Source organism: Monodon monoceros, unplaced genomic scaffold (assembly GCF_005190385.1).
Source record: "Monodon monoceros isolate NGI ecotype Baffin Bay Population unplaced genomic scaffold, NGI_Narwhal_1 Super_Scaffold_16, whole genome shotgun sequence".
Taxonomy (NCBI): Eukaryota; Metazoa; Chordata; class Mammalia; order Artiodactyla; family Monodontidae; genus Monodon; species Monodon monoceros.
This window is the reverse complement of record NW_021703772.1, coordinates 28212746-28239356: the sequence shown is the minus strand read 5'-3', so window position 1 is coordinate 28239356 and position 26611 is coordinate 28212746. Positions and strand designations below refer to the sequence as shown.

At 40.8% G+C, this 26611-nt stretch overlaps 1 protein-coding gene across 6 annotated transcripts in view; it reads right to left on the bottom strand.

Moving 5' to 3' along the window:
- PLEKHM3 (pleckstrin homology domain containing M3) overlaps positions 1 to 13182 on the bottom strand; it is a 182931-nt gene extending 169749 nt beyond the window's left edge. For 4 of the 6 annotated variants that reach the window (XM_029224804.1, XM_029224809.1, XM_029224808.1 and 1 more), the window contains exon 1: positions 13029 to 13182. The gene's annotated coding sequence lies outside the window, so the exon portion shown is untranslated. Of the gene's footprint in view, positions 1 to 12854; positions 12987 to 13028 lie in introns of those variants that run through there. The other 2 variants (XM_029224806.1, XM_029224805.1) reach the window with 2 other exon arrangements.
- Positions 13183 to 26611: the final 13429 nt, after the last annotated feature.

Below are 26611 nucleotides of genomic sequence, written 5' to 3'. Positions count from 1 at the left end.
AAGACAGCTAGAAACACAAATGGAATCCCATCTTCATAGGCCTGGAGGGGACATTAAATGGCTACATTTATCTAAGTTTCAATAAATGAGAAGTGTATTGCCAGGCAATACCTAAGGAACATACCATTTAGAAATATAATTTTACAGTGTTTTTCCCAGTTATGAAGGTAATAAACACATAAAAACTCTGGAAAATACTGACAGATATGGAAAAGAAAATAAAAATCAGTCATGATCTCAGAACGAAATAGGTGTGTTTTTATCTAATATTTAATTGGAATCAGATTATATACAGTACACAATTTGGGCACACTGTCTGTTTAAAGACCTACTCAAAAAGCAAATACCAGTAATTATTAACCGTGAAAAGAAAAAAGAAATGTCTCAGAGTGTGCTGTGCCCACCGATATCTTACAGCCTGGCACAAGGCCCCACCTGACTGAACTCTCTTCCACCCTGTCCAGGGACCTCCTCTCTATACTGCCACTAGTGCACTGCAAAGCCCCGACCCGCCTCGAGCATGTCAACCGGCCCCTCCTCAAACCTTTCCTCCCCAGGTTTCATGGGCACCACGCTCTCTGTTTTCCTCTCATTTCTACCCTCTCCTTCTCTGTTCCATCTTCCTCCTTTCCTTCCTGGTCTGCTCATCAAATAGGGGCATCACCTCAGCTCTCTTCTCTGACTACAGCCGCATGTACTCCTCGGGTCAGTTTAGCCCCATAATTACCTCCATGCTCACACCTCCCAAATTTCCACCTTCAGTCTCCATGGACTCTGGTCCCATGTCCCCAACTTTTTGTAGGACATTTCTATCTGGCTTATCATCTGGCAAAATGAAGCTCAACTTGTCTAAAGCCACACTCAGCTGTTCACTCAATAATTATTTGCTGACTGCTCACTATGGGTTGGGTGCTGTCTGAGGTACTGGGGAGATGGTAGCAAATAAAACCCTTCAATGCAGCTCCCACTGACAACAGGGCCCAACTCTCTAACCTGACACTCTAGGCCTTTCACAGTCTTGGACTAGCTTGCCTGTCCAACTTCCCGCTTCCCTTCCATAAGACATTCTTTTCCTCCAAACTGGGATGCTACTGCTCAAGTTTTAGGCTTTCCCAACTCCAAAACTTTGCTTACAGTTATCTCTGAGGTACCGTCTCCCCACCTCTACCTACTGAAATTCTATCCACTCTTCAGGCTTACTTGCCGCCTCTTCCACAAGCTTTCTGTGATTCCTCACCCTAAAACGGTCAGCTCTTTCTTTAAATGTCCAGAGAATGGCTTTGGTACTGCCTCCACAACTTACACTGCCTGCTGCCTGTTCCTTCTGAAATGATGATGATAATAATTATATTATCTTATAATAATTATATTATCTTATATTATTGTATTATATTATAATAACTACCAAAAGCGTATTTTGTGCCAGGTGCATTGCTCAGTCCTTTATATCTCTAAGCCTCACCATGTGTAAAGTGGGTACCATTATTCCCACTTTTACAGATGAGGAAACTGAGGCGAAACGATACCTAGTAACTTTCCTGAGGTCACACGCCTACCCTACTGGACTTACAGCAACTTGGGCACAGCGATTCTACCCCATTTCATTTTTACAACCCTCACTGGGCCTAACACAATGGCTAGTACACAATGGGTGCTCAGTAAATATGGGCTGAATGAACGACTGCATAAAGAGCATGTTTTCAAAGTACTGACGTCTGTAAATATAAACACCACTCTGCTTTTCTGGCCAAAGTATATCTGAATTCATTATAAGCTCGTTTAATAAAAATTTGACATGCTTTCCAAAACGTTATGTTGACTTGAGCTTTTAAATTTTTTCTTGGTTAGAAAAAGCTTCCAAGCTTTTGAAACCGGGTTTAAAAATAACATGGCAAAGGTCAGGTAGCAAAGACCTCACTCAGACCTTTTATAGAAACAAAAGCACCTATGCAGCGCTTGGGAATTATTTTGTGAACCACTGCAAATCCATAGCTTGGCCGGTCTAATTTTCCAGTGACTTAGAGCTCAAGCTCTTTTTAATACCAGAAAGGACATGTTCCTTTTGAAATACCCCCAGGCAATCAACCTAAGCATTTTTCAGTACATCTCTGTGCTTACTGTTTGCCTCTTGCAAAAATCATTGAGACATTTGATGCCCCAAGATGTTTTCCCAGAAACCAACCTAAATATAAGTGTGGGGCTTCAAATCTCCAATTGCTCTGCTATTGAAGGCGGCAATGTTATTATGCCCCTGTGGCACCCACTGTGCTGGAAAGCCAAGACTTCTGATTGAGAAGCCCATTTTCATAAAACCACCAGCATTCCAAAATGTCCTGGTTTTAGGAGCAAAACAGACAGACACAAACTTCAGTTACTTAAGTGTCTAAAAATGCAGACTCAATGTTTTCCATTCCCCGTTACCTCCATGGCAGGAAACAGTGATTAAAAAACAAACAAAAGAATCACTCAAATTACCTCCATCCTAGGACTGAGGTGAAGAAGTTGAAAAGTTCCATCATAAAAACTACGTGTGCTAGAGTCACCCTCCAACTGCAGCAGGAAATAACTAGTACATGGAGGTGTCATCTAAACCAGCTGGCATGAGACCTCGTAATGGCCACCCCAAGGAAGAACACTGAGACCCAGCTATGCAAAATACCCAAAAAAGCTAAAGAAATAGCTTTTCAGATTAGCATCTTTAAAGATGTCATCAGCTCATATAACTATTTGACTTTATTGAGAATAATCGTCTTCACATGCATGGTTTAGAGCATGGTTTATAAAGCACTTGATAAGCTTCTTGAAAAAAATTTGTAGTAATCTCAACAGAGACAGGTAAGTAAAGCAGCAGGATTATTTTAGAGATGATGAAACAGAGACCAAAATGACTCATCTACTGTCAGTCGGAGGTCCCATGGGGAAGAAAAAGAAATTCCCAGAATCCCTGTCAAATTACTGAGTCCATGTTCAATTACCTTTTAAACCACTTTAAATCACTCAGGGGCCCTGACGCTAGAAGGACCATAAACAAGGAGTAAGGTGAATTCAATCCATGAGCCACCCAATTTTGAGGTTTTTTGATGGGACAGAGGTGTGGCAATGGGAAGAACACACATTTCTGACACCAAGAAAGGGTTCATGTCCCAGCACTGCCTTCTAAGCTGAATGACCTCCAGCAAGTCAGGCTGACTCAGGATGTCCTGGCCCTTCTTATCTGCAAAATGGAAATCCTTCCAACGTCTGTCTCCATCAGTGCACCTCTCCATTAGAGAGCTGTAATGCACAAATGCAGATAATATATGTGAAATTTTTGTAAAATCTAAAACAATTACTATTCCTATTAGAAGCTTGTTGATTTCTAACCACACAACCATTTATACTCAACAAGCGCTCACAGAGGATGGACCAAGTACCCAAACACTAAGTTAGGTGATGGTACGGACACAAAACACAGCTTCTGCCCTCAAAGAGCTTAACAGCTAGTGGGGAAACAATACAAAACCAAGTATAAAAAGTGCCTTAACAGAAGTATACAGAAGGTGTTATGGGAACATAAATAAGAAGTCATTACTAATCAAGGGACAATAAAAAGTCTTAAGTGACAGAACACAATTGAATGGCATAATAACATGTGTACAGAGATGACTTCAGTTGAAACAAACCAAAGACAAACGAAACGTACAAATAAAACCAATCAGACGTGCTCTAAAAATGATGCTGCTTCTGGCATGAAGCTGTCAACCTACAAGAATATCTCTAAAGGTCCCACCAAAGCCTGAGCTCAAAGTGAACTAACAAACAATTGCACAAATGGGAGGCACAAGTGCAGAGGGCTTCCTCACAAGCTGCCCAAGTCTATCCAACCCACAGAATCTATCCGACCCACAGAAACATCCCTGGCCAACAGAAGCATTTGCTGGGTGGCTGAGATGTCATGAGAAATGAATCCTTGCCTCACTTCCCGTTGACTTTAATTCCTTGGGTCACCGTAGCTGATTACCAGAAGGGAGAACACTCACCACTTTAACCTTCAAAGCAACAACCAGCTTATGGGTTAGCACATATTCACAAAACTGGTTCCTCTGGGCATTTAGGGTGAACGTACATGAGAAGTAGTTAACTGATTTTTTTGTCTTTCCTGGCTACACTTGAACCTGCTAAAAAATGAGGCTGGGTCTTTGTTGAATGGCACCCAGAGAGTACCAGACCCATGATAAGGTCTAAGCAGAAGGTGACTCACTTCTTATTTGAAAGGACAGACATACCCAGGGGTGATGGGCTGCACCCACGACCCCTCCCTCCCTTTTGGACTCAATCTGTGACAATGACCTTGACCTTGGTTGGCTACCAAGCAGCCTCTCACCAATTCCATCAGGAAACAAGCAAGGCTGCCAAAAGCAGACAAAACATTGTCTTTGACCCTCAAAGATAAGGACAAGGCAAGGTAAAACAAGAGGACGAGTCTTTGTTATTTTACTATGTACTACATGAAGGCCAGAAAACTCTCTGCCCATCACACAGGACAAAGGAAAAGTTTACTAAGTATGAAGAGGAAGAACAGTAAGAACTACATTTTCATCCACAAATCTGGGTTTAAATTTCTTTTATTGTGGACTATTATCATTGGTACTGAATGGATTTTTACAAAACAAGACAGCAACGTGTAAACATTCTGAAGTTGAATTCTGGAGCTCTGATTGGTCTTATTTCTGTGACTGTTTTGATCTGACATTAGGATGATAGGCTTATGGTAGCTGGGACTCAAAGAGTTTGCCCAGCATCAGAGACAACTACTGTTATACTAAACCCTTCAAAAATGCCCTACAGAGGACTCCTTCAGCGTGGATGGACATACGTTAAATGTGGAATGGTGTATTTAGTGAAACGTTTAAAAACAAAATAGAGTTCTTACAACTCCTACACCAAGACCAAGATTTAAGAGTCATCACTAACATTTATTGAGCACTTCCTAAGGTCATTATGTGAAGCCCTTTATCTTCATTATGTTGTTAAATCCTCACAACAACCTTATCGGAGAGCTGCTATTATTATTACCATTTTACAGATAAGGAAATTGAGATCTAAAGAAATGCAGTACCTTGTCCAAGGTAATATGGCCAGTGAGTGAGTGGAAACAAACCTCTAAAATGCACATACTGTCCTGTACACAATTAACAGCAAACTAATTACCCTGAGATAATACAGCTAGAATTTTACATACAAGGTGCTTTGAGTTTTAATGTCAAACTTCAGCAACTTTAATATTTATTTTTTAAATCCTTCTGTTTGTTAATCCCACAACTCAGAAAGTTAATTGCTAAATATCCAGGGAAATAGTTTATACTTAATTTACCAAAAAAAAAAAAAAATTCACCTCTGTACTATTTCTGTGTCATTGTAAATTCTCTAAGGGAATAGTGGATGATAGGTGTCTGAACAAACAGAATAAAAGGCTGTTCTCTAACTAAATAGCTAACCTCAATTCTCTCAGTGACCTTGGACATATTGCTTGGAATGTCTGCAAGGGTATAATAACTGACTCCATTCAGGCCAAACAAGTGCTTTTGCAAATGTTTACATAGTCCTAATTGCCCAAACCTTTTACTAATGTTTCCCAAAGACATCATTTTTCATTTAGCCAATAAATAGAAACACTTGTAAAAATGTTTGCTTAAAAAAAAAAAAAACCCTGCAAATAAGTGTTTCTGTCAAAAGAATTAAAAGGAATATTTTCAAATTAGATGTGACTATAGATAATTCAAACATGCTTTGACTATTAAGACATGTCCAAATAAACTGCCTCCTTCTAAAACCAACTTAACTTTTTTGGGGGACAGCGGGTGGATAGGGGACAAATATCAATGTATATGGGACTCAAGCGAAATTACAAAGTTGACCCACAATCTTCAGTCTTGTTTCTTAAGTGTACTAAAATATGATATGCCCAAGTTTTATATGATCACACTACAGTGAAAATATAGACATCATATCTAACCTCTCAGTGAAGGTTAATTACTTTTGGACCACAAGATCTGGAATTAGAAGACCTGAACTGCCCATGCACTACTACTAGATGTGTGATTCCAGGCATGTCATTTGAAACTGAATTCTAGTTATTTCAATGCAGGTCAAATAAGGATCCCTGTCCTACCTTCTCCAAAGGTTGTTTTGGAATGTAAATCAAATGACATAACGTAGTGCTTTGTGAACTCAAAGGCAGGGTACAGGATGCCAACGGGGGTCATCCGCGGTCATCCGTATGGTACCAGGGAAAGGGTCACCACAGTCTCTTTGATCTCCCATTATAAACCAACAAACTGGTGGAGAGAGTGGTGACAGCAGTCAGTTTAGGAAGCTCTGAGATAAGGTTTTAATTAACTCAAGGGTTCCTCCTGCACTGTTCAGGCAAAATGAGTTGCTGCACATTGGGCTTTCTGGTAGTCTTAGAGTGAAAGGATTCAGCAGTGCAAGATTCAGGGTGATTCAAAAGGAATGTCTCTTCTCAAAGAAGAAAAAACAAAGAAGTAAAATACTCCCTTGTCTCCCAAGTTCCTGTACAGGTAGGATACTCTGTCCCTCCTCTCCTCTTCCAGGTTTCTTAAAGAATTTTTTTTTTTTATGCTTTCTGACTCCACTTCTCACCCATTCATTCCTCCCTGCGGAAGCACTGATTCTGCCCCAGGTGAAACAGCAGAGGTCACCAACACTTTCCTTTTGGCTAAACCCAGGAGGTTTTTCACTCCACATCTGACTGACCTCTCAGCAGGATCTGACCTACTCAACACCCACTCTTTGCATTGCTCTCATGAAAGCACTGATGTAGTCTCTTCCGGAATTTCTCCTTTATCTCTGGATGCTCCCTCTGGTACCCTGTATGAGCCCCCTTCCTATGCCCACATCATAATGTAGGTGTTCCTCCGTTTTCCCCATAACCCTCTTATTTAGCTCCTCTTCCACCTGGGTGATCTTCTCCATCCCCATGGCTTCGGCAGCAGTCCATGTGACAGATGAGAAACATTGTTATCCTGAGCTCTAGACCCACAGGCAACTGCCTTTCAGACATCCCCTAACTCCTAACATGCACAAAACCAAACTCCTCATCTTACCCTCAACCTGCTCCTCCTCCTGGCATTCTCCATATAGTGAAGGATATCATCATCCCTGACCCTGCTGGCTCCCTCCCCCACAAATCACTCCAAATCAGCAAGTCATGCTAATTCTACCTCTGCGAGATCTGCCAAATTTATCCATTGCTCTCCTTCTTTACGGCCTTAGTTCAGACACCACCATCCAGTTTCCTCCCTCTAGTCTTTCCCTCCACTAATCCATTTGTCACACTGCAGTCAGAGAGGGCTTTCTAAAATTAAAACCCTTCTCTTCTGGATAAATTATATACTCCTTAACACTGCCTATAAGAGCTCAAGTCCACTTACTTTCCTGGGCTTACCTCTTAAATCTCCATCGTCTCTACCCCGCACCCCAAAACACACAGCACCCAACTTGGCTAATTCTCGTTCAGCCTTCAGGTCTTTGCTGAGGTATCACTTCTTCCCTGACCTCCCACGTCCATTTTGAACATCCCTCTTTTGTGTTCCCATAACACACTGATTTCCTCAATTACAATGCTTTTCACTCTGTGTAAGACTAGCCTGCTTTCTTGTGTGTCTCCCCCACTAGACTGTAACCTTCATGAAGGCAAGGATTGTGCCTGTTTTCTTCAAGATTGTATTGCTGGTTCCAAGTACAAGAGGTATGTGCCACGGCACAAAATAAGTGCTCAATTCTTACTTGTTTAATTAGCAAACCAATGAATCTCTGAGGGTGGAAGAGAAGTTGTTCTGGAAAAGTTCATGGGAAAAGATCAATTAGCTAATTTCCTGGAGCATAAAAACTGCTGGTTACCTTTCCAATGTTTTCTAACCTATAATATATGTTCCTTGTTCTATGAAAATCTACATTTATGATCACATCTATAGACCACAAGGTAAAATGGATATTTAGTAATTTCCCAGTTAGATAAATGTCCACAAGTAAACTGCATAATGCAGAACAAGGCAGCTTCAGTTTGTACTGAATTATAAATTGGTTACACTAATCACAGTAACTAGACAAATAAATCTCTCCCATACTCATAAATGTGGCATATAATCGGGGAATCCAATTTAAAACACATAAATTGACAGTTAATAAGTGTATGAAAAACAAACAAAATGTTAATGAAAATAGCATGCCTGACATCTCAATACAATGGCCTCTATATTTTGACTTTGGTTTTTGCTCATAATTCATGTTGCCATTAACATTAATTACCCTCATGGACCAAATAAACTTCATACCTTACTGTCAATATGAAGGTGAACTATGTAGGCGTGTTATTGCTGTCTGGTAATACCTACAGTAGCCAATGAAACAGAGCAAACACAATGCACGGAATTTACTACTGGTGGTTATTCTTATCACACCCTCACTCATTACTCAATTCTCTGCATTAGCTTGCCCCAGAAACTCCAAGCTAGCATACAGTTCCGCTACTTATGAACCATATATAAAGTCCACTCTAAAAGAAAAAGGAAAAAGAAAAAAAGCAATTCCTTTCTAGATATCCCTCCACAGGGTTTCTTTTGAAGGGTTAACACTCCCCATGAAGAAAATCAGCATTTGGCTAACAGCCAGTGGAGCAACAGACACTTTCCATACTTTTCTACAGGTGTTGGAGGAGAGTGTAAAGTGAAAATAGAAAAGGGAGCTAGTAGGAAAAAAAAGAAGGAGTAGCAGTGGTCTGGGGCTCCTGCAAACTGTCTAGAGATGGAGAATGCTAAAAATTCTGCCCAAATGGTCTAACCTTTTCAGGTTTCTATTAAAATCAGGTCTTCTGAAACCAGTAATTAAAGTAGTACCCCTCTACCTGCCTGTTTCTTAAATTTGTAAATGTATGACGTGACTTCAAGTATTACAGGAAGGCTGCATACATGATTAAACTGGAATGGAGTATATTAAGTATCTGATAAGTATTCAATAAATATTAGCTTTGGATGTTTTTTAATGCAGCTGTTACCAGCCTACATCCAGTTTGGTTTTCCTAGTAATAACATGCAGAGGGCTTTTTCTTTTTCTTTTTTGCTAACGGTTATATATCCATCACAGTTCTTTGTTTTCCACTTATATAATTAACCTGAGTCCATAGCCCAAAGCCTAAAATCCATCAATCTATGAGAAAACAAAGACAATGAAAGCTCAACCATGAGCTTCCTTTTTCTATCATTTCAGTATGATATTCAGCCATCCTTCCACCATCAAGCTTTCACTGATTACCCTTATCGAGAAATAAGTTATCCAACTTTATTTCAATCTTTCCAACCATATTTATCATATCCTATCTTCTAGTCTTTCTTTAAAACATCACTTCCTGCCATATATTAAGTTATTTATGGATTTTTATATTCTCCATTATTTGACTGGACAATGTCTTAGATTCATTGTATTCCCCACAACATAGAGTTTTAACAGCTTTTAAAATAATGTTTATTGACTATTATGGTTATAAACAATTACTATATACTTATTGTTAAACATTTTGAAAATACAGAAAGTATAAAAGGGAAAATAAACAATGCCTATTCATCCTCCAATGAGAAAAAAGCACTGCCCCATTTTGGCCCTTTCAGTCCCTTTCCTTATGTGGGTAGATCTTTCTGGTTTTTTAAACATAGTTGAGAGTTGACTGCACATACAGTTCTCTAGCCTATCTCCCCCCCATTTAGCAAAAATTGATAAATACCTTTCCACACTGTTAAAACTCTTCATAAACATCCTTTTACAAATCTGTATAAAACCATGTCTTTTGATGATAGCATAATTTATTTAAACTGTTCCCCTCTTGTTGGGCATTTAGACTATTGCCAATATCTGACTTTTCTAACCAAAGCCATATTAAGCACTTGTGAACATTAACTTTTAAAATATTTCTCATAAGTTCCTTTGGACAGACTGCTAGGAGTGGAACTACTGGATCGAGGAGTGGACACATTTTGTGAGACTTTTCGTACATTCAGCCAATGAGTTTTTCAGAAAGCTTTCACATCTGCACACCCCTCACAGCATCTAAGAGTGTCTGCTCCACTACCCACTACCTGATGTGGAGAATTAGAATTTTTTTAAATCTATGTAAATTTGAGAGCTGGAAAAATGGTCCCTTGCTGTTGTTTCAATTTCATTTCTTTGATTAATGGAAAGAGAATGCATTTTCATATGACTGTTAGCCATTCAGTTTTCTCTTGTATGGGTAGTCTGTTCCTGTCATATTAGTTTTCTTTTGCCGTGTAACAAATTCCCACAAGCTTAGTACCTCAAAACAACACCCATTTCTTTTTTTATATATATAAATTTATTTATTTTATTTAATTTATTTTTGGCTGCATTGGGTCTTCGTTGCCGCACATGGGCTTTCTCTAGTTGCTGCAAGTGGGAGCTACTGTTCCTTGAAGAACACCCATTTCTTACTTCGCAATTCTGAAGGTCAGAGTCTGGGTGGGGTTGTATGGATTCTCTGCTCAGGCTCTCTTTCACAAGGCAGAAATCAAGGCGTTGGCTAGGCTGTGGTCTTAACTAAAGGTTCTGGTAAAGAATCCAGTTCTGAGCTCATTCAGTTTGTTGACCCTCGGCCTGAGGTTCCAGTTTCCACACTGGGTCACCCTCAGCAATTCTAGGGCTCCCGCATTTCTCAAGGCTGTCCCCATGCCTTCTCAAGTGTCACCTCCATTTTCAAAACAGCAACAGCATGTTCAGTTCTTCTCAGGCTTCAGATCTCTCTGGTTTCCCCAGCCAGAGAATGCTCTCCTCTTTTACAGGCCTCTTTGATTAGATTTGGCCCACCAGCTAATTTCCCCATTTTAAATTCAACTGTGCCATATAAAGAAACATGATCAAGGAAGTGATATTGCATCATATTTACAGGTTCTGGGGATGAGGGTATGCAATCTTGGTGGAGGGGCATTTTCAGAACTGTGCTTGCCATAGGGTATTAGATGTTGTTTCTTATCATTTGTTTGTGCTCTTTATGATGTCTTAATTTCATGAATTTACCAAATAAGTGAATCTTACTGATGACTGCCAGAAGTTGCATTTTCACAATGGCAAAGACAACTAAGGATGGGGCTGCTGTGTGCTAATAAAGATTCTGAACACAGTCGGCCCTCCGTACCCTAGGGTTCCACATCCGCAAATTTAACCAACCACAGACTGAAAATATTTGGGGGAAGAAAACTCCAGAAAGCTCCAAAAAGCAAAACTTGAATCTTGCTGGGCACTGGGCAACTATTTACATAGAATTTACAATTCTTGACATAGAATTTATGTTATACGAGGTATTATAAGTAATCTAGAGATGATTTAAATTATACCAGAGGATGTGTGTAGCAGAGGTTACATGCAAGCACTATGCCATTTTATAAGGGACTTGAGCATTGTTGAATTTTGGTATCTGTGGGGGGTCTTGGAACAAATTCCCCTATGATTGTATATGACTTTGCTAACATTGGTATTTTAAAAAGATTTAATTGTGGGGAAAAGTACATTACATAAAATTCACTATCTTAACTATTTTTAAGTGTACAGTTCCAAACTATGAAGTACATTCACAATTGTTGTGCGACTAATCTCTAGAATGCTTCATCTTGCAAAACGGAAACTCTATACCCATTTAACAACTCTACATTTCGCCCCTCCCCCAGCTCCTGGCAACCACCATTTTACTTTCAACATTGGTATATCTTTATTTTATGTATTTATTAACAAACATGTATATCGCAATTACTACATGCACTGTTCTAAGAACTTTAAAAATATTAACTCATTTAATCGTCCTAACAACCCTATGAAATCAGTACCGTTATTATTTCCATACTACAGATTAAGAAATATAGCAAATAAACTGCCCAAGGTTACAAAATAGGAAGTGACCAAGCAGGAATTCAAACCCAGAATGGCTTTATAGTTCTTGCTATGAACCATTACATTGTGAAAATACTCACTGAAAGACAAACTCATCAGGCATTAATATTATTTCCTTGATGTGCATGACTTTAAAACACTTTTCTATGAGCAATTTAATCTAATATTCTTCTAGTAACTAAAAGTTAGACTATGTGACCAAGGTGACACATGCCTACTGACCTTTTAGCCCAATTTTGGTTAAGGCATTTGTTTTTGAAGTTAATGAAACAAAATTTGCCTTATATCTTAAGGTGTGCCAATTATAATTTACGTGTGGTATTTTATAATAAAGTATCTTATGAATGAATACAAATCATAATTCACTATGACTACTGAAATTATAATATTAAAGGAAAAAAACCCAGGTATTTCTCTTTTCCAAGAAGAAAAAAACTTCCAAATTAGTTTACAACAGCATAGCTCAATCTCAGTTTAACCTAGTAAATTCAAATCTGTCCTGCTTTGCAAGCTATAACTCTAGACCAGTCTCAATTTGTCATTCATTTGTATATCTCAGTAGTAACACTTTATTTGAGGAGCGGGTCTGAAATGTCCTTATCTCGATCTTTTAGCTTAGTAATCCTTTCATGGAAAACCAAATCATGCTTGTCATCAGTCACATAGTGTCATTTACTGTATATTAAAAATGAACAAGGTCAACAGATGGAACAGTCGTTGTAGTCTGAAAGCCCCAGTTAGATGTGAGTTAAAAGCTCTGCTGAGGCTTGGTTTCTAAGACCCAGGAGGGGCGGCGGGGTACTAAAAACAACACACAGAACGGGATCAGCTATTTCAACTGCTTTCTACTTATATACCTGATTCATAAAAATAAACAGACAACGCATCATACAGTCTCCCCTCACCTATTATCCATTGCACTGCTGTGCAGTTTCCAGGGTGAAATAGAAACCAGAGCATGGAAGAAACCGCAAAATCACCGCTACGCCAGGGAGCTTCTCGGATACTCACAATGCTGTCATCCCCACACCCTTCCCGCAGTGGCCAGTCCAGCAGCACAGAAGCAGGCAGATGCTCACCTGGCCTCCGGCTACTTCTCCCCCTTCACCTGCGGGGCCTGCAACCTACTTCTGGCTGTGGTTCGGCTTTGGCAGCCAGCTCTCCTCACGGTCACGGCCCGTTCGGCCACCGACCATTCCGGCCCGGCTCTCTGTTTACAAGCGCTTCTTGCGGTCCCACACTTAAATGCTTCCTTCCAGCAGCTCAGGAAGCGAGACCCGGACACACAAGGTTCCAGGCCGCAAGGACTCGTCTTTCCTGCCTTAGGGACCCAGCGCCACTCAGGGCCTGACCGCACCCTCCTGGCCTCCTTATCTCTTTGTTTTCTTACGCACAGTTTTCATCACACACTTTTTGAAAACAATGGTATGTGCCGCAGAGTCTCCTCACTGCTCCTCCCAACGCACAGATGGATGTTTGCAATTGGAAAATTTCACTTGAAACATGCCAGGGACCAGACTTGCTATTTAGCAGCTCCCTTGGCTAAGAGAATTAGAGAGAGAAGTTCTTTCTGAAAATAGAACTATTAGAACCTAGAGATTGCTTCACATTTCAGGTTTGGAGCTGCGATGAAAATCAATTTTCACTCCCCTTTCATGGTGTAGCCAGCAGGTTGAAAGAGGATGGTTTTGAGAGGAGGTCTTAACCCCCATTCGGATTCCCAGCAAAACAGAAAGTGTGTGTGTGTGTACGCTCACTGGTGGGCAACCTGAGTGCTCCTTTGTGAGACACTCCGACCCACCCCACAGTGACTTTGGCCACATTGCAAGAGGATAGGGTGGTCTTGATCTCGGAAAGACAGCAGTGAATGGTCCTAAAGAGAGATCCTAGTTCCCTGCCCAGGAATTGAACCTGGGTAACCTGGATGAAAACCAGGAATCCTAGCCAATAGATGTTGGGGGTGGCGGGCAGGGAGGGGAGGAGGGCTGTGCGCAACTTTTTGCTAAGATGGATCCCACTGCAGAAGCCTGTGGGTGTATGTCCACACTTATTATGGGGTGGCGCCCCCTCCCTTTTTGACCCTCAAGGAGCCTTTCTGCACATGCGCAGACAGGGAAGTTTTCCTTGACCTCAGGAGTGGTTGTCTTATCTCTTTACTTTAGCAGAGCTCAGCTTCTGCCACTACCTTTGCCCTTGGAGTGAGAACAAAGTTTCAATTTTACTCCACTTGACAAACACCAGCTGTCCAGCCCAATGGCCCATCTGTCTCCTACCTCAGTCTGGCTGGAAGACCTTCCTTGAAGTCTCCTGCTTTATTCTCCATCATAGCACACTTAGCCATTTTCTCAATTTATAATTACCCATTTTTAAAATTTACCTGTTCTACTGGCTTCTCCACTCCCACTCCAGCTTCACCTATAAACTCCCTGAGGGCAGAAACTGTTTTGGTTTCACTCACCACCACATAATAGGCACAAAGCACAGTGTGTAATGTATATATGTTTGAATGAATGAATGAAGAAATGGACACACACAAAAAAATTGTCAAAGGAGGCCAGAGAAACAGCATGATAAGATTCGAAAAATCTGATTCCTGCACTCCCTTAAAGATTAATAAGAGAATCTTTAACCATTGAATTTTTAAAAATATCTCTTTTGGTTGATGTTTAGAGTTTAAATGTTTGTTTGAAAACTTATACTGCAATTCAAGATACACATCTCTTGTTCCTTAAACATGCAGTGTTCTCTTTTGCCTCAGGACTTTTGACACTGGGTTTCCTCTGATGAGAGCTGTCACCCCTGCCCCATCCCTTTAGCCTGGCCAACTTCTTGCTTTTTAAGAAGCAAGTGGCATCACTCCTCTCCTGGAAATCTCTGACAGAGAAACCTGATCCTTTAAACATGCCCAGAGGAACTCACATGTTCCTCTATAAATGCACTCATCACATTGTGCCAAATTCATCTATATTCTCATTAGCCTTCCCAGGCCACTGATTCTCAAACTTCAGCATGTAACAGAATCTTCTAGAATAGTGCTTCTCAAACTTTAATGTGTGGGGATCCTGTTAAAATGCAGATCATGATTCAAGAGGTCTATGGTGGGGCCTTTGCACCTCTAGTGAACTCCCAGGTGATGCCACATTTTGAGAGTCAAGGCTCTTGGATGCATGTTAAAAATGCAAATTCTTGGGTCATGCACCCAGTCTGGGGGGGGGGGGCGGCCCGAGAGTGAGGGGGAAATTGCCAATTATAGGGGAAATTGACGTCAGGTTGGCTCATGGGTTACCAGGGAAACCAGCAGAGGGGCATGCCCCTCACCACCCCTCGGATCAGAACAATCACCAGCTGGGACCTGGGGCAAGTGCACAGGAAGGTCAGTCATGTGAGCAGGGTGTAGGTGCAGCAGGCACTGGTCGAGCAGAGGGTATACAGAGAGCAAGAGAACAGCCATCTTGAGTGGCCCGACCAGACACCCGTAGATTCTCATTCTGGAGGTCTACAAAAAGTCCTGAATTCTGTTATTTTAGCAAGTGCCTCAAAGTGCTCCTTATTGGAATATTCTTTGAGAAAAACTATACCAGTCTATGAAGTTGGAGGGCAGGGCCAATGCTTTGTGATTTATTTCCCACCATGCATTAAGCACAGGGTCTGGCACATAAAATGCCTTAAACAGCCACATTTACAGAACGACTAGATTTACTCATTATCACTAATATAGATTCTCAGTGCGATCCCAGAAAAGGGATGAAAAGTCAAAGGCTGAGAACGATCTCAGCTGGGCAGTTGCTGGCTCTCAGGCCTCCATTTGGTCAGCAGGGGTCATTTTGCTCCTCTGAATTTAAATATTTAAATTCACATCTCTATTCAAAAGCCCCAGCTGCTTTTTTTTTTTTTTTAAATAGACTTTATTTTGTAGAGAATGAGCAGAGAAATACAGAGTTCCCAGATACCCGCTGCCCCAAAACACGCACAACCTCTCCCACTATCAACATCTTGCACTACGGTAATACATTTGTTACAGCTGATGACCCTATCTTGACACATCATTATTACCCCACATAGGTATACATAGGTATACATAGGGCCACCTATGTATACCTTCTAGACCTTGCAGTTATACTGCCAATTAAATCCCTGTTTGCTAAAGGTGGTTTGTGTTGGTCTCTGTCATTTACAACAGAAAGCATCCTAATACTCCACCATTCCAGACTTATCTCCAGAATACTTCTTTTCTCCCACTCTATACTCCAGACTTACATTTTTTTACCACTCCTGGATACTCTTCCATTCATTCCCATTATCCTGCTTTAGGATCCCCCATTATATCCCCTCTGCATCCCCTGAAGGGCAGGGAGCTTGCCTTATTCATCTTTGTATTCTCCACACCACTTATGGTACCTAGTAAATGATCTTAATAAATGTGCATTAAAACAAAGTGAAATACCAAATGACATGTAAGGAGAATTTATTATTGTATCTCTTCATTAAAATTTTTTCAACTTAGCTTTCCTTTATAAAATAATGGTCAAGTCCAGATTCAATAAAGCAATACTGTCTTCCAAGAAATAAAGCAAAAGTTGCATCAAAAAATATTTTAAACTTAATCAGAAAATGTTGGTGCTATTTATAGCCTAGAATTTGCAAGCCAAGTATACCTCACCCCATGTGCACAGATATGCCCAGGTAAAGATGATTGGGATATTCACTGAGAGCCATATAATAATATTTGTTTGTCTCATTAGGTAAATTAAAAGCGTTTGAGATGTAGAATACTAAAGTCATAAATGGAGCAGCTTAAAAGTACAACTGAGCTTGCTATTCAGCTGGGAGGCACCCGCAAAGGCATCCCATTGCTGAAATATTGAAACAGTTGCATACAAGCTGGTAACTAGCTTCTGTCCCTAAGCTTCCTAAGTGTCCCAAGTCTCTTTCCAAGGAATTCCCTCCCCACCCATCCTAAGATTCAACACCCAAAGGATTGATACCTGACCCTTCTCTTGCATGAGAGGCAGGGTTCTTTCTGATTAGCCAATGATCAGGCCATATATATGTTTTTGAGTATTTTGCTATCACTTCTACAAGTAGGCAAACAGAAAAAAATAGTGAAAAGCCTTCAACGAAGCAAAATATTCAATGATTCCCCACCCTACTACCACATACTATGTCTTTTTTAACCAGAAAGATCGAGAATAAGTGATAGACTCTTACAAAAAAACGTCTTTAATTGGGCAATTTGAATGTGCTCCATTTTAGTCATTCAATAAGCACATATTGTAGGAATTCATTGTTCTCCGGGTAGGTGGTTCATGGGCTCATGGTGGCTTGTATGATGGTTAGTACCAACCAGAGGCCTCCATTAAGAGCTTACCTGCTGATGGAATGGTCCAGAAAGTTAAAACCTTGTAAAAGGAAAACTTCTTCAATCTTGACATGGGACAGAACCTTTTTGTATGATATATTCTAAACTTCCTTCTGGGAAAACCTAGCATTCCTGATAAAATGCCTAAGAAATCTGCAAAGTTAGGTAAACTTTAACAGCATTAGGAGCTGCAGGAATTGCTGCCCTTCAACACCTGGCCTGAAAGCTATCTGAGAAGCTTTCTCCCTGGCTATAGTCCTCATTTTGCCCCAAATAAAACCTAACTTACCAAAAAAAAAAAGAGTTGCAGGTTGAGTTCCCAGGAAGCAAACTCAGAGAGAGTTCAGCATGCAGGGAGTGCCCGTGAGATCAGCACGTATGTATGGGAGGGGTGAGAGCCAAACTGGGCAGAGGGAAAGGTAGAGTTGTAAGGCCCAACAGCAGCCTTGCCACCCCCATGAAGACCTCTGAGACAGAGTGGCCTGTCAGAGGCTTTAGAATAGTCCTGAATCGGGCCAAGAACAAGTGGTGTGCTGGCAAATTGACTCTGAAAAAACAAAAGCCCTGATTTGTTACTGTCTGCCAATTTCCACGGTGTAAACACCACCCGATGCCTAATTTCAAGTTCTGGATGTCGTGTCACTGAACGTGGGGTTGGAGATGTGCACAGTCAGGTCTCAAGGGCCAGCAGAAGCTGGCTCTAGCACACCACTGGCCAAGACGGCCAGGTCTTTCCATGTCCACATCCATCAGTCAGTGGATGTGGGCTACTCTGAGAGGGAGCACGGTCTTAGGCAAGGTGGCCCTCTGCAGTTGATACAGTCCTTGGAGGGTTTGACCACTGAAGGCAATCTACTGACACCACTTCCAGCAGCTGGGGCAATGAGTCCTTTTTTGATAGGGGATCTGGGCAGCCCATCACAGAGTCCACCATACTTGCTCTGGGAAACAAGTCACCTGCCTACTCAACTAACTGTCAGTCAAGACTCTAGTCATCTTTCACCTCTAGATGGAAAGATGTCCAGCGGTCCAAAACAGTAAATACCCAACAAGTGATAAAGGCAGAAGAAATTCCAGAAGTTCAGAAGATTAGAGGGAGGATGGAGCCACTCAGACAGGCCTCTACAAAAAACCAAGGGCTTGAGCCTACCTTGAAGGATAAGTAGAATTGTGGTAGAAAAGCAAAGGAGACTGAATAGAAGCCGCCTTGTCTTATAATTAGAATCCTGGCTCTGGTGCTTATTCATTCTCAGGTCGTCACAAATTATTTTACTTCTCTGTGCCTCAGTTTCCCCATAGGTAAAATGGGGATGGTGACAATAATAATAATGTAATAATAGCAATAATATTATCTACCTCAAAGTGTTTTGAATAAGTTAGTTTACAGTAAAAGTTTGTATTAGTGTTTGGCAATATAAGGCCCCCAATAAGTGAGCTGTTATTTCATGGAGGTAAATGTGAAGATATTACATTGCACAGTAGTGGAAAAAAAAAATTACACACACATATACATACATACAAAGTTCATTTCACCAGAACCGGGGAGCTGAGCAGGTATACCCTGATATTTACAAGAGCCAGGGCAAGAAAACAAATGGATGCCTTCAGTTTCCCAGCCCAGACCCTGTCCTGCACCACAAAGCCCCAAATATGTGCATGCAGACACCTCAGCTGCCATGCCTAACTTTATTGACAACTTTCCCAGCCATAGTCACTCCTCAGGCTTTTGAGAACACCCTGGCAGCTGGATTAGCACCCAGGAAGCCCTGGGGGAAAAGCCTGTACAGCTCTAGAGATAGACTCTTGGCTTTGGTACAGGGAATTCTGATGCCCCAGGAACCTGGTCTAGAAGGAGGAAGCTCTAGGTAGTCACCTTCTTGTCCAGAAAGAGATGTAGCCAGAGGAGGACCTAAAGCACAGAACCCAGGTCAGCAGCCCAGTTGCCCAGATCTAAGGGTAGTACTTGGTAGTCCTACTGGGGATCAACCCTTATAATGCAATATTCCATCTTTAGTACTTATGCAATTATGATAAAGCGATCATGTTGTAAAAGAGGCTTTGCTATACTAGAAAAGGCACTGGATTGGTGATCAGGACCTCTGAATTATGACCTAGCCACAAAGTCTAGGATAATGGATTATGTTTATTATACTCATTATAACTCAGCACCAAACACCATGATAGTCCATAGTAAGATCTAATGAAAAATTTATATTTGTAATGTCGAAGACTATTGAGTTCCAGAATTCAATTTGGTTTTGAGAGTAATTTTTAAGGTTGTTTTTTGTTTGTTTGATAAATTTATTTATTTATGTTTGGCTGCATTGGGTCTTCGTTGCTGCGCCCAGGCTTTCTTTAGTTGTGTTGAGTGCAGGTGGATTCTTAACCACTGTGCCACCGGGGAAGCCCAAGCTTGTTTTTTTAAAAAAAACTCTAACCCAAGGTTCAAGCCTATCCCTAAGAGCTGGATCCCCTTTTCCTTTCTTATCTGTTCTAAAAGTTCTCTCTCCTTCCCCACACACCCAAATGAACTTTCACACTATTCACCAGAATGGGAATCACTGACACAAAAGAGCCCCAAGGCCCAAAACACTTTCTTCAGTTCCTTCAGGAGTCCTAATTTCACACATTTTAACGAATTATAATGCAAATGAAGCCATTACCCAACAGGTAGATTGTTAATGGTGCATGTACTAGAAACCAACATCTCTCAGATAGATATCACTTTGTAAATTCATGCTTTTGAAACTAAATAACATCAGAAATTAAATTATTCAGAAGGAACCCTATACATAAGCTGTTCACAGTCACTAAAATGAAAGGTAGATGCTAAAATGAATGAGAATGGAATGGAACATCCTCTTACTTTTTCCAAGCAGAATATTTCCTGGCCTGTGGTGCCTTTCTAGAACCCAGAATGAGAAAATAGCTTTTATCCTGTTGGCTGCAGTGTAATTGTTCTTTCCAGAAGTTGTCAAACAGGGGGTGTGTGTGTGTGTGTGTGTGTGTGTGTGTGTGCTGGGGACGCTTTGTGAGACTCGCTGAGCTGCGCATAACTCACTCCCATGTATTTGTGTAACTGGAGTCATCCCACTTTGTTATGCCGGCCTGTTTTCACACTCTGTTAAAAAACTTGAATTAGACCATTCTGGAACCCCTGAAAAAGTCCTGTAGGCAAAAAGCAGGTTCCAGCCAGAGTTGACTCACTTCTGTGTATCTGAATGCTGTTTTACACATTTTTATTACAAAGTTGCTCATGACTGAACTTCTTCATACTTTCATGTGGGAGCATTTGACCCTTCCCGAATAAATGAACCTTGCCCTTTTTCCACATGCTCTGCCCAGGATATAATTTGTTTTTAAATATAACTACATAGTTGTGAAATAAAATTCATATTTTATGGCAAGACAAGAAAAATTTAAACAAAAAAAATTCTTCTGTGCCTTTTGGCCTCCCCTCTTCCCTACTGTGCGTTGTGTATCAGCATCATGCATCAACCAAACCTCCCCCATGGGCAGGAATACCTGCTCAACCATAAAGAGCAACATTCTCCCAGCATCAACAAGACAACTCCTTAAAGAGAACATTCCTTCCTGATCTTGTAAGTGGTCACATGACCCCCCACAATGATGCTTAAATCTAGATTATGTGAACTGTCAATAACACGCCTTTTGATGTACAGCCCTCTGTCTCAAAGACCTTACTGTGCCTTTACTTCTAACGGGGGGAACAGTTCTCGGAGATTTCTGAGATGCTCTTCTTGGGTTATAATCCTCAAATTTGGCTTGAATAAAATTTTCCATTTCTTTCCTAGATCGACTGATTTTTTTCAACATTGTTAGAAAAAAGAGTTGCAAGCATCAGGAGAGAGGGCCACAGGGGAAAATATTCCAAGGATCTCAATGCTCCCTCCTATTAGTTTTGTCTTCTACTTTTTTTCTTCCACATTTATAAAGCTTTTCAGCTTTGAACAGTAGACGTGTATTGGGGTGACTATATTCTTTGCATGATTGTGGTTCAGGACTTGAAGTTTTTAGAGGACAGAGATAAGTTGAAAATCACATCCCACAGAAAAGTGCTTAGTAAATAAGAATGAGAGGCATCTTCTGCAACCATTTGAGGGGGTCCCTTGCCATTTTCAGGAGTAGATTTTCACCCAGTAGATGACCCAGTAAACACAGTGATACCTTTGATTCCTGGGAGGGGTGGGTTTATAACGGAAGGGAGGGAAAGAGGAAGAAAGCAACATTTAAACCTGATCTCTACCATAAACTGAGCTCCTCAACACACACACTCACACATATACACTCACTCACTCATTGGCACACAGAGTTTGCTATTCTTCAGCTAATGGGATTGGCACCGCTTAAAGCAGATTGCTAGGTCATTGTCTGCGACCACCGCAAGAGAAACATTATTTAAAGGCCATTCAGACCCTAAAAGAAGCGGCTGAGCAGAGCAATTATCGGAGACTCTCCATTAACTAGGGCATCCTTGCTCTTTGTCTGAGTTGGTTTAATAAGGCCCGCTAATGGAGCTCTGCGGGAGGGGGCCTGCTAATGGTTCTAGAAAAGCCCCTTCTTGGCCCCTTTATTTCTGGGGACCGTCTTTAGAGATGCTGACAGTAAAGCCATACTGCAAAATGACCTTCGCAAAAACTTGGTGTGGACCCCTCCTGCTCAGGACTCCGGTTTTCAAAATGAGGAAACATCTTTGTCTTTTTTTCTTTTTTATTCCAAGGTGATTTTCCCTCATTTCCTCTTACTGGTTTGTGGCCGTTTGGGTTTTGGGAAACTTGTCATTGAAAACAGCAGCACTCAGTGAGAACACAGCAGAATGACACCCCAAGCAATTCCCCCTTTAGCTCGCCGCTTCTACTCATCTTCCAGGGGTCTACTTCTCCAGAAAAGTCACTTATCCCATTATTCCTTTTAAGTCTGTCATGCACTTACATACATTTCAAACTTAGGATGGCCCCCTGGATTCAAACTGCCGTATTATAATTAGCCAGCTTTATCAGCCTCCCAATTCATTCTCCCTACAGCAGCCAGAGCAACTCTTTCAAAACAGAAATCTAAACACCTCAGTGGCTTCCTATTACCCGTAAGAATTCTTGATATTATCTATGAGACTCAGCATGGTTTGGACCTTTCTTCTTCTCTAGCAACATCTTGCATCATGCTTCTTTCTACTATTTGATTCAGCCACTGGGATCTTTTCCAGTGATTATATCCTGCTCATTCCTGCCACAGGTCCTTTGTACATCTTTCTGCCCAGTAAACTTTTTGCCTCTTATTCTCCATTCATCCTTCAGCTCTCAGCTCAGTAGTCAGATCTTCAGGAAAGTCTTCCCTTACTACCCTTTCTAGGTCGACAACTTTTTTTTAAACGTTTATTAATTTATTTATTTTGGCTGCGCCAGGTCTTAGTTGCAGCACATGGCATCTTCGTTGAGGCATGCGGGATCTTTTTAGTTGTGGCATGTGGGCTTCTTAGTTGCAACATGCGAACTCTTAGTTGCGGCATGCATGTGGGATCTAGTTCCCGACCAGGGACCAAACCTGGGCCCCCTGCATTGGGAGTGTGGAGTCTTACCCACTGGACCACCAGGGAAGTCCTGACAACTTCTATTTAATGCATTTATAACAACATATACTACTCCTTCACGGCACTTACTGTAATTAAACTTTTACATTTATTTGAATGGCTTACGTTATTTATAATTACCTCCTCATGAGACTATAAATGTCATGAGAATAATCATAAGCTCTATAAGCAATAACTATGTCTGGTTTTGTGTATCATTATATCCTCAGTGCTGAGAACAATGTCTATGACCTGAGTGCCTGCCTATTTTCAATTTTTCAAACAAAGTTTGTTGCCTTAGAGGTTCCCATGACTATTATCTTTGGGAATTACCAATATCCCATATTTTCCCATATCAGTATAGAGGCCTGTGCTCCTTTCCTATGAGATTAAAGACTAATTTTCCAGTTTCAGGGGTAGAACTAAAAGCACATTCTTATTCCCCTAATGAGTGGATCTTTATGCAGTAACATAGATTCACAAGGCACAAATAAACACACACAAGATTTAATGATGCCTCCTGTCTCATCAAGACCCAGTGGGAAAGAGAATACGGTGTATAGCCAAAGAGGGGAGTCAAGGATTAGAGATTCTCAGCATTCCAGACATACTGGGACAGAGATGGGATGGGTGGGTAGGATTGTTCCAATTGTCTTTGGTCCCCATGAAAACTGGGGACTTTCTCTACTGGTTGGAGAAAGAAGGGTGGACCTTGGCAGATGCAGAGTAGCAGCACGGATTGGGTGTGTATTCTGTTGCTTGGGCTGTTCTGCAGAGATGGCCACCAAGGCTGCCCTATATGGGGCCAGCTGAGTGTCCCTTGACTTGCACTGAGTGGCATCAGACATTCAAAGAGTGGGCTGACCAAGCCCATCACTCCTTTTAAAAACTTAGGCTAGAAGTCAATCGCACACTTGCATTTTTCACACTTAGTTCTAGCCAGCTAAATTCAGACTGCTCTATTATATTCAAGTTGCATCAGCCAGACTTGGGATTCCACTAATTAACAGTTTGGAAATTAAAGAAAGAAAGTCATACTATAAAGTTGTGTTTTCAGAGAATCTGAGGCTCCCTAAAGAAACTGTCCTCTTGAGGATGGCATGTCTGTTGTCCCTTAACCTATGTAAATTCACATGGTCACATGCATGGATCCCAGATGCATTCAAGTTCAGAACCAGGATCAGAAAGTTTTCTGGACCTGGTAATAGTGCAAATTGTTACATAATCTCTACCCCTGACTGAATTACTGAGAAAACCTGCAGACCTCCAAGCCTCAGTTAACATGTATCCTATGAACAGCTCTTGGCTCTCAAGCTGCAGAGGACACAGAAGAGAGTAACACAAGGTGCCCACTATTACAGAGAACTGACAATCTATAGAAAAAGATACATGCTCTATAAAATAAATGGGGCAACAGATATAATGAGTCCTAAGTTGTTGGGTTCTAGTCTAGTGTCTCTATAAATGTGGTCCACAACCTGTAGCATCAACATCACTTGGGAGTATCGTTAGAAATGCAGACTTTGGGGCCCTACCACGGTCCCACTGACTTGGAATCTCTGGGGGTGGGGAAACAGCAGGCTGACAATCTCTCCAGCGGATTCTTAAACACACTGAAGTTTGAAAGGCATTATAAAAGTTGGGGAAAGGAGTCTGAATGAACTGAGAGCTGAGGGAAGAGTTTCAAGGAAACCCTTGGATTTAATCTGGGCCATCCTTGAGGGTCAGGTGAGTAGAATTTGGAATAATTAAGGGCTCAGGGGAGGGCATTCCAGGCAGAAGGAGGGGAAAATGAGCATGGCATGGAAGGGGCTGATTGAAGCTGAAGGTCTGGGGGTGGTATGGAGGCAAAGCCAGATCTTGTAAGGAAGTGAGTTTTAGAAAACATGTTACGCATAAAATACGAATATATATATGCATATATATTCACATCTAGTTTTTTTCTCATTTCAAAGGTAATATATATTTTTTGAATAAAAACATAAGACATTAGAGAAGCATGTAACATAGAAAAAATAGAATGTTTCCCCATGACTTCTTCAAAAGGAAAAAAAAGGTAACATTTTGATGTAGATTCCCTTAGAATTTTTTCTATGCATACTCTAATCACCTCTCCCCCACAAAAAAAACAACAAAGTCTCCTCTGTTCACAGCTATGCAACTTCTTTGCTCACTTCACAACACAATTCTCCATATCTGTGTCAGTCTTTCTCTGTTAGTCCTAAAGATCTACCTCATTCTTTCAAATGGTCCCATAGTATTCACTGTATAATGAGGTAGCAATGAAGCACCATGCTTTGTCACTGTTGGTTCTTATGCTGGGAAGAATCTGATGAGGGGGTGTTTTAGAATATAGTTGTGAAGATGGCTATGCTATGTGATGTGCTCAAGCTTTTAGAAGATCAGCTGGAGTGGAGGCCTGGGTGTCCAAAGCCAGCTCTTTACTGGAGTAATCATAGTCTACTATATATATCTACATCTATATCTGTTTGTATATATATATATCAATATATGTATGTATATGTGTATATCTTATACATATATGTACATGATATTTATATCTATTCTGTATCAATATGTGTAGATCTTACATATATGTATATATGTATATCTATGTATCCATGTATATCTTATATGTATGTGTATACGTATTGTATATGTATATCTATCTAGCATTAAATTCCACATAAAAGCAAAATGGGGACCCTTACCCAGAGTCTTTTTTTCTTTTCTTTTTATGGCTGAGTAATATTCCATTGTATATATGTGCTACGTCTTCTTTATCCATTCATCTGTTGATGGACATTTAGCTTGCTTCCATGTCCTGGCTATTGTAAATAGAGCTGCAATGAACATTGTGGTACATGACTCTTTTTGAATTACGGTTTTCTCAGGGTATATGCCCAGTAGTAGTGGGATTGCTGGGTTGTATGGCAGTTCTATTTTTAGTTTTTTAAAGAACCTCCATACTGTTCTCCAGAGTGGCTGTATCAATTTACATTCCTACCAACAGTGCAAGAGGGTTCCCTTTTCTCCACACCCTCTCCAGCATTTATTGTTTGTAGATTTTTTGATGATGGCCATTCTGACTGGTGTGAGGTGATACCTCATTGTAGTTTTGATTTGCAATTCCCTAATGATTAGTGATGTTGAGCATCCTTTCATGTGTTTGTTGGCAATCTGTATATCTTCTTGGGAGAAATGTCTATTTAGGTCTTCTGCCCATTTTGGATTGGGTTGTTTGTTTTTTTGATATTGAGCTGCATGAGCTGCTTGTATATTTTGGAGATTAATCCTTCGTCAGTTGCTTCATTTGCAAATATTTTCTCCCATTCTGAGGGTTGCCTTTTCATCTTGTTTATGGTTTCCTTTGCTCTGCAAAAGCTTTTGTTTCATTAGGTCCCATTTGTTTATTTTTGTTTTTGTTTCCACCTCTCTAGGAAGTGGGTCCAAAAGGATCTTGCTGTGATGTATGTCATAGAGTGTTCTGCCTATGTTTTCCTCTAAGAGTTTGATAGTGTCTGGCCTTACATTTAGGTCTTTAATCCATTTTGAGTTTATTTTTGTGTATGGTGTTAGGGAGTGTTCTAATTTCATTCTTTTACATGTAGCCATCCAGTTTTCCCAGTACCACTTATTGAAGAGGCTGTCTTTTCTACATGATATATTCTTGCCTCCTTTATCAAAGATAAGGTGCCCGTATGTGTGTGGGTTTA